This window comes from Staurois parvus, unplaced genomic scaffold (genome assembly GCF_062004578.1).
Source record: "Staurois parvus isolate SC_StPar_1 unplaced genomic scaffold, SC_StPar_1.0 ptg001431l, whole genome shotgun sequence".
Lineage (NCBI taxonomy): Eukaryota > Metazoa > Chordata > Amphibia > Anura > Ranidae > Staurois > Staurois parvus.
The window spans coordinates 85,659-93,807 of NW_028319227.1; the positions used below are offsets into that span (position 1 = coordinate 85,659).

Genomic DNA, 8,149 nt, shown 5'->3' on the forward strand with positions numbered 1-8,149 from the left:
TAGATAGCTATATACACACACAAAAAAGGGTATAATCCATCTGGATACACAAAGTAGTTGTAATGATACAGTTCTACTAACACGTCTAAGTTGCAAAATTGTGTTCAGGCATTAACATTTGTTTTACCCTCCCTCACTAAGGGATTACATTTTATAAACTGCCATGCCCACCACTGTACTAGTGATATAATAAGTATTAATCTGTATTTCTAAGGAATACAAAGCAAATCTCCCCACAACTGCCAAGGTGCAACTATGATAACTTACGAAGCAGGTGATGTAGAATGTACTGGGGTCATCACCAAGTAGAACAGGGAAGCCTCGGAGCACAAGGGTGTGCATTGCTGTCACATCAGGTTTCTAGAAGTAAATTATCAAAAGTTCAGTTTAATATTGCATAAAATGTAAACCTACATGTTTATGAAACAAATATCACACTATTTGACAGTTCAGGAAAGTTACTGATTGAAGTTATTTAAATTACACCCATAGCTTCGATGTTTTAACATCATTGGATCACAACTTCTCAAGACCACTTTAAAATATTGAAATCAATACAGGTAACAACATAGGCCAAAAGGGATAGTAGTAGAGGTTACAGGTTGTACATTTATGGTATCTTACATATTTCTGTATATTACAACAAAGTGAATCAAGAAAGGTTTTGTAAGTTGAGAACAAACAAAAAGAGGGTTGCAGTAGACTCCCCTCTGAATTAATTTGCTGCACAAACATGGACAATGTCTCTCCAAAACTTCCTTTCTTGGACTTGAAGATTGTGACAAAGCGTGGTGCGTATCGATCCAGGGCATCAAAAAAGTTATTTTGCAGATTTGTGGTGGCTATTCTATTGAACTCTGCAAACACCTACAACACAAAAACAAAACAAAAAAAATCTCTTTTGCCCTAATATTTGAATAAGTTTCTCCCAAATTCTCCAGTGCCCCAGCAGGCAGATCCTTGTCCTCCCTCTATCTGTGGTTCCCCCAGCTTTTTCCTCACCTTTACCTGTGAAGTTCAATGGTTTGTAAGGTAGACTTTTCTTCCTTACCAACTACTAAACTCTGCATTCAGAGAGCATTGGTTTGTAAGCCAACACAAAACTGCTTAACTCCTAAATTTACTTACCAACTACTGAACTCTGCCTTACAAACTACTGAATTCTACATGTATAGTTCAGTAGTTTTGTGAACCAGAGCTCAGAAGTTTGAAAGGCAGAGTTCTAAGTAGACCTATTGCAGGAAAATCCATTAAAATATTACTAGCTATTGGCATCATACCTCCAGTGTACTGAAGCCCACTTTGACAAAGAGTCTGTTCAAGGAAGAGATCTCAGGCAGCTGCTGTGAGCAATTCTTCTGAAAAGGACACAATTCCTTACTTAAAAATAAGTTCCCCCTTACAACCTAGTGGCTAGTAGATTACAGACAGACACAGTCTTTGATACCGTATGTACATTCTTTATAAGCATAGGAAACTACAGCAAACATTGAAAAAAAATACTACAATAAAATATTAAATGAAACATTCAATTTTAAGTTAAGTGGTTAGGATAAGTTCAATGGTTTAAGGCAGCATCCAGAGTTCACTGGTTTGTAATGCAGTTTATATTTACTGCCTCCATCCTGAACACAGGCTTTTGTGCCCTTCTTGGTGGGCAGTATCTGCATCCACTCCCCCATGTGGTCAGTGTTTGTGGACCCCAGAAAATACTCACAATGGCAGAGACTGTCCAGTCGGTAATTATGGATCAAGGATTACCATCACACAAGGTAAAATCCTCCTCCGTAGAATGGATCGTTGTTGACTGAAAGAGTAGAGTACAGGAAAAATGGTCATAAATAACTGTAATAAAAGCTGTGTCTGTGCCCCTTGTCCTTTGTGGTTAAGTGTTTTTCATCCAGCGCCCCCCCCCCACAATAGGTTTGAAGATTGCCACCATACAAGCATTCATAGAACAGAGTGATTGTAGACAGACAGCACAATGTGCTCCTGGTGGTCAGACGCCAAGCCCCTGGCGATCAGTGGCTGCTCCCCCATTCAAATAGTGCTTGTTGGCTGCATCCTTTTCTTGCCAGTCCATGGCCGCATGCACCCCTCCCCTTGCTGGTTGGTGGCCACACCCCCATCCTCCTTGCTGGTAGTCCGTAACTGCGCCCCCCAGGCCCCAGATGATCAGTGTCCACACTCCATCTACAGGGTTGCCAACCTACCAAAATAAATTTACTGATAAGACACCCACAATTTACTGACACAGCCAAGTGTTTACTGCCATTTTGACAATTACAGTTGTAAGTGCAAATTTCAGTATTTAAGTTACAATTAAGTACAATATATAATTAGCAATGTGAGAAAATCTGAAGGCAAAAAGTTTTTTGATAAAGGCAGTTATTAAAACCCATTAGTTTTCTGTCATCCCTGTCCAACTCAAGAGATTTCCTATTAACCACTTTAGCCACAGAAGGATTTGCCCCCTTCCTGACCAGGCCATTTTTTGCAATACAGCACTGCGTTACTTTAACTGACAATTGCACGGTCATGTGACATGGTACCGAAACAGAATCGATGTTCTTTTTTTCCCATAAATAGAGCTTTCTTTTGGTGGTATTTGATCACCTGTGCGGTTTTTACTTTTTGCGCTATAAACAAAAACAGAGCAACAATTTTGAAAAAAATATACATTTTTTACTTTCTGCTATAATGCATAGCCAATAAAAAAAATGTAAGAAAAAGTCAATTTTCTTCATCAATTTTGGCCGATATGTATTCTGCTCTATGTTTTTAGTAAAAAAAAATCCCAATAGACATATATTGATCGGTTTGCGCAAAAGTTATAGTGTCTACAGACTACAGGAAAGATTTATGGTTTTTATTTTTATATGATTTTTACTAGTAATAGTGGCGATCAGCAATTTTTAGCAGTACTGTGACATTGGTGCGCACACTTGTGAACCATTTTGGGAACCAGTGACACCAATACAGAAATCAGTGCTAAAAAAAAAGCACTTTTTCTGTATTGGTGTCACTGGGAGGGAAGGTGCTAACACTAGTGAGATAGGGAGGGGTTAAGTGTGTTCCCTGGGCATGTTCTAACTGTGAGGGGAGCTGGGCTGTCCAATGGAGCAGTGATCTGCCTCCTGATGACAGGGAGGCGGGGATCCTTCGGCTCCTTACCGAGAGAACCGTGAGCTGCCTTGTTTACATAGGCGGCTCGCCGTTCTCCTCTCATAGTGAAGATTGTCGGGTAGCTGGTGGCAATCGAGCCCGCCGGATACCTGCGCTGTCTCCCGCTGTGTTTGGAGACAGTGACAGCGGAGCATGTGGGCACCTCACCTGCCTGCCTGCACCCTCGAAGTACAGTTATGGGATTTAGCCTGCACGTGCCGCCCTGTTGCCATATATGTGCGCGGAGGCGGTGTGAAACAGGTTAATTTGTGTTTCATAGCCAACACTGAAAGTGAAGGGAAATCCATGGTAGCCACCAGGATCACCAGAAAGTTTGTCTCCAATTCTAAAATTTTTCCTTTATTCCTGTTTTAGATTCTTCTACTCTTGGTGAAAGCAGTAAAAGGAGAGGAAAAAAATCTACCAAACTGGGGCATGAGGGAGAGAAAAAACACACACTGAGACTGCTGCACATTGCCCCCCACCCCAGACTGCAGAGGGACACAGATATGGAAGCACACATTGAACAGAACTTAGCTTTTCCCATGCACTCCCTCTCTCCAGATCACAGTGTAACACACACTCACCTCCAGAGATGAAACTAAATCCCAAGAGGGATGGCAGTCACACAACTCAGCTTTTCCCCCACTCTTCCTCACTCCAACTCACACAGCCCCCACCTTCCTGATCACACACAGACCTCAGCCCCCACCTTCCTGATCACACACAGACCTCAGCCCCCACCTTCCTGATCACACACAGCTCTCAGGAGAATCAGACACTGAACACCAAGGAGGAGTGGCATATTACAGCACATGGACTTTCCCGCGCGCTTCCTCTCTGCAGCTCACACTGCTCAGACACCTCCACTACATCTCAGATCTGTCTTCAAGTCCATCCTTCAAGTCCAATTCCCCATATTTCCCACTGTATTCACTCCGTGTCTCTCACACCCTCTTCAGCAGCTCTTCTTTCTCCTGGACGTCCTTCCAGTCTGATGTCCACGTGTCTTCTGCCTGCATACTGTTGTAGCTTAGCTGGGAACTCTGCTTCTCATTGGTGCAGACAACTGTCTGTCACTAATAAGCCTATGTCCTATTGGAAGTAGGGAGGAGGAAATTGTAGGTGACTGGAGATAGGACAAATAATGATTGAGGCTGTATACTTGTATTCCTGTGTGCATGTAAATGATTATGTACAGAGTATAGACAGAGACTAAGTGTACTTTGTATTATTTTCTTGCACACTTTACTCAGTGCTGCTTTATTAATGTTTAGTCAGTAGTGTGCATTGTGTCATAGACATCAATACATCTGATTAGAGATCAGTAAAACACAAGGTGTTTTTCACTCCCATGTGCAAGAGGGCTAACCCTTTCTCCTCCTTAAATGACCAAAAAGCAGCAGAAAGGCAGCACTGTGATAAAAAGAGCCAGCAGGGGAAAATGTACTGTAACTGGCTGCCTGTTAGGGCATTTTTAATACATTTGCAGCAGTACCTTCATAAACACTGAACTAAAGTGATTGTAAACACAATTTAAAATAATAACAAAGGTTTATACTTTTCTGCTCTTTGTAATTCCCCCAATTGTCCTTTTTTGGCGCTCATGGCTCCTCATGTTCTAAGTGCGCTTCCTATGGTGGTACACCTGCAGGCTCAATCCTGAGCCGCTGTCTGTGTCAATTGACAGACTCTGGCTCCACCTAATACCTCAATCTCTCTTCACTGGCTTTGATGACAGCAGGAGCATCTGCCTCAGCAATGCCTGTTAGACCTGAAAGTCAGAAGAGAAAGCCGCTATACAGACAGACATAGCGCTGGATCAAGTGTAATAAGGGGAGTGAGGGGGCGATAATATTACCTAAACATTTATCACCTTAATGCAGGAAAAATTGTTTAGTCTTTAGAATCACTTAAATCCCAACTCCAGGAAAATTAATAACATTGCAGTGGGACTGCAAGGGTTAACTACCCATTTTTGTCTAGTGGTGAGAGAAAGGAGATATACTTACCTGATCTTTCAATTCTCCCTGTACAAAACTGATCCCTGCAGCTCATGCACCCCCACCCCCCATGATATGGCATTCTTGAGTAGTGAACTGGTCCTGATATCATCAAGCCCATAGACCTGCAGGACATGAGGATGTGAGGAATAGTCCACTGTTGGATTGTGGGGGGGTGCCATTTGCAGTATCGGAGGATCTGCTGAGTTTAAGCTTTTCTCCCCTGCAAAAACAAGCAGTTAACCCTTTCAGTGCACGCAAAGCTCCTCTGCATAGGAATTTATTTATTTTTGCCCAGAGTTGGGCTTTAAGGACAGTTAATGCATTTCTTCCTTGTACTGGTGTAGTATTGCCACTGCGTCTTTTGTTGCAACTTGATTATTTTAAGTTGGTTTCACTCAAAAAAATAAGTAAAATGGTTTCATTACCTTGCAATTAACTCTAACTTAATAAACACTAGTAAGAAGGCATATTTTTGATATATGAGTAAAATTAACAAATATATCTAAGTTGGGAAAGCTATTGGATTTTACAGTGTAGGAATCAACATAAAAATCATCAAGGTTCTTGGTTTGACAATTGTGAACTATGTTTAGGGTTAGATAGCAATATTATTTCCAAGAGTTATTTTTGGTAGACCGGAGTGATCAAGTGGAAATTTGCTTTTATCCTTGTGATTTTTATGTCTGCAGATAAGTCAAATGAAAGCATTTTCTTATATGTTGGGATTTCACTGAGTGCTTTTTGTTTGGTTGGTCTTTAAACTGTGAATACTCATATTCTTTTTCATTGGTTAAGTGATTTGAAACATATTTGGGATGGAAGCAGGACTATTGATTTGCATAGCTAAATGTGTTTTATTTTCTAAACACTCTTTCTGATTCTTTTAAATCATTTTAAACAAAATGCTGTCAAAGAATTTAGGAAGAGATGCTCCTTGGTACAGTGCTTTTTGGTGGCTTTTTTCTATACCCTGTGACTTTGGATTTTGGCTTTCATAGTTGCAAGTTATAATATGGAAGTTAACATACCCATTGGGATGTATAACCTACAATACCATTGGTTCATAGAGTTCTCAAGAAGTTTAAAATCCTGCAAATTTTTGAATATGCTAACTTACAACAGCTTTTAGCTGAAACCAAGCTGTCTGCATCTTCTATATTTTAAATTTCAGAAATATTCCTCAGGTGAAAGGTATAAAATATATAGAGTTCTCCTGCTCACACATTCGGATTTTACGTCATAATCAAAACTGCTAAGATTAGCTGTTGCTTAAACCTCTGAATAGAGTTTACATTACCAAAAACGCCCTATTGTTATGCTGAGATTGCAACTGGTACCACCCGTGGCTTTGAGAGGCAAGGCCCTATTTACATTTGACCCACTGGAATGTCCTCCCTCTGCAACACAAAAGAAAACTTACCTGGGTATTCATTGGATAATGGAGTATTCCCCCTTGCTTATAAAGGCTTGGAAGTTAGAGAGAAGTAAGTGTTTAAAGAAGACCTGAAGATAACTCAAAACCATCGCTGTTTTCAACCATGAGGTAAGCCTCACTTCATACTTTCTAATCAAAATCATTTTTTTTCAGATAAGAGAAGATCTTGGATACTTTTGTCCCTATTTACATGACCCAAAACAAAGCACTATCTTGTGTTCCATTGCTGGTGAGAAAGTGCTTCCTGTATTGGGCAATGTGGGAACTGGGTTAAACCTTCCAGATGAAATGAGGAGCATCAGAGTGGCCAGTCCTCTACTTTCAATGCTTTCAACTCAGTCAAAGCAGAGCACTGTACCTTATTAGAAAAATCTCGGCTTTAAAACCTTGTTTTTTAACATGTAAGTGTCACCTTTTTTGACCAAGGTGAGAAGCAGATTATCTGCAACCACAGCCACAATGCCTTTCCCTAACAGCCATTTCAGACATATTAGAGCGCAAAACTCCAAACGAGCACTTTTCTGTGATGACGTATTGGAAGTGTGCTCTTCTGTTTGGTGTATTGTGTGACCAGACTTGCTTGGATAGAACATTCATGAAGTTACTTGGAGAAAGCTCAATTTCATTAAAACGTTTCTCATAAAACCTAGGAATAAACATAAAAATCATCAAGGTTCTTGGTTTGACAATTGTGAACTATGTTTAGGGTTAGATAGCAATATTATTTCCAAGAGTTATTTTTGGTAGACCGGAGTGATCAAGTGGAAATTTGCTTTTATCCTTGTGCTTTTTATGTCTGCAGATAAGTCAAATGAAAGCACTTTCTTATATGTTGGGATTTCACTGAGTGCTTTTTGTTTGGTTGGTCTTTAAACTGTGAATACTCATATTCTTTTTCATTGGTTAAGTGATTTGAAACATATTTGGGATGGAAGCAGGACTATTGCTTTGCATAGCTAAATGTGTTTTATTTTCTAAACACTCTTTCTGATTCTTTTAAATCATTTTAAACAAAATGCTGTCAAAGAATTTAGGAAGAGATGCTCCTTGGTACAGTGCTTTTTGGTGGCTTTTTTCTATACCCTGTGACTTTGGATTTTGGCTTTCATAGTTGCAAGTTACAATATGGAAGTTAACATACCCATTGGGATGTATAACCTACAATACCATTGGTTCATAGAGTTCTCAAGAAGTTTAAAATCCTGCAAATTTTTGAATATGCTAACTTACAACAGCTTTTAGCTGAAACCAAGCTGTCTGCATCTTCTATATTTTAAATTTCAGAAATATTCCTCAGGTGAAAGGTATAAAATATATAGAGTTCTCCTGCTCACACATTCGGATTTTACTTCATAATCAAAACTGCTAAGATTAGCTGTTGCTTAAACCTCTGAATAGAGTTTACATTACCAAAAACGCCCTATTGTTATGCTGAGATTGCAACTGGTACCACCTGTGGCTTTGAGAGGCAAGGCCCTATTTACATTTGACCCACTGGAATGTCCTCCCTCTGCAACACAAAAGAAAACTTACCTGGGTATTC

At 40.0% G+C, this 8,149-nt stretch overlaps 1 long non-coding RNA gene across 2 annotated transcripts; it reads right to left on the reverse strand.

The window, feature by feature from the left end:
• Positions 1-714: 714 nt before the first annotated feature.
• LOC149436062 (uncharacterized) lies at positions 715-4,205 on the reverse strand. Of its 2 annotated transcripts, none has more exons than XR_016308337.1 (3): positions 4,103-4,205; positions 1,281-1,358; positions 715-867 (listed from the first exon to the last, which is right to left on the reverse strand). It is a non-coding gene; the product is annotated as an uncharacterized LOC149436062 (long non-coding RNA). The 2 variants fall into 2 exon arrangements; XR_016308338.1 differs by lacking the exon at positions 4,103-4,205 and adding an exon at positions 1,718-1,784.
• Positions 4,206-8,149: the final 3,944 nt, after the last annotated feature.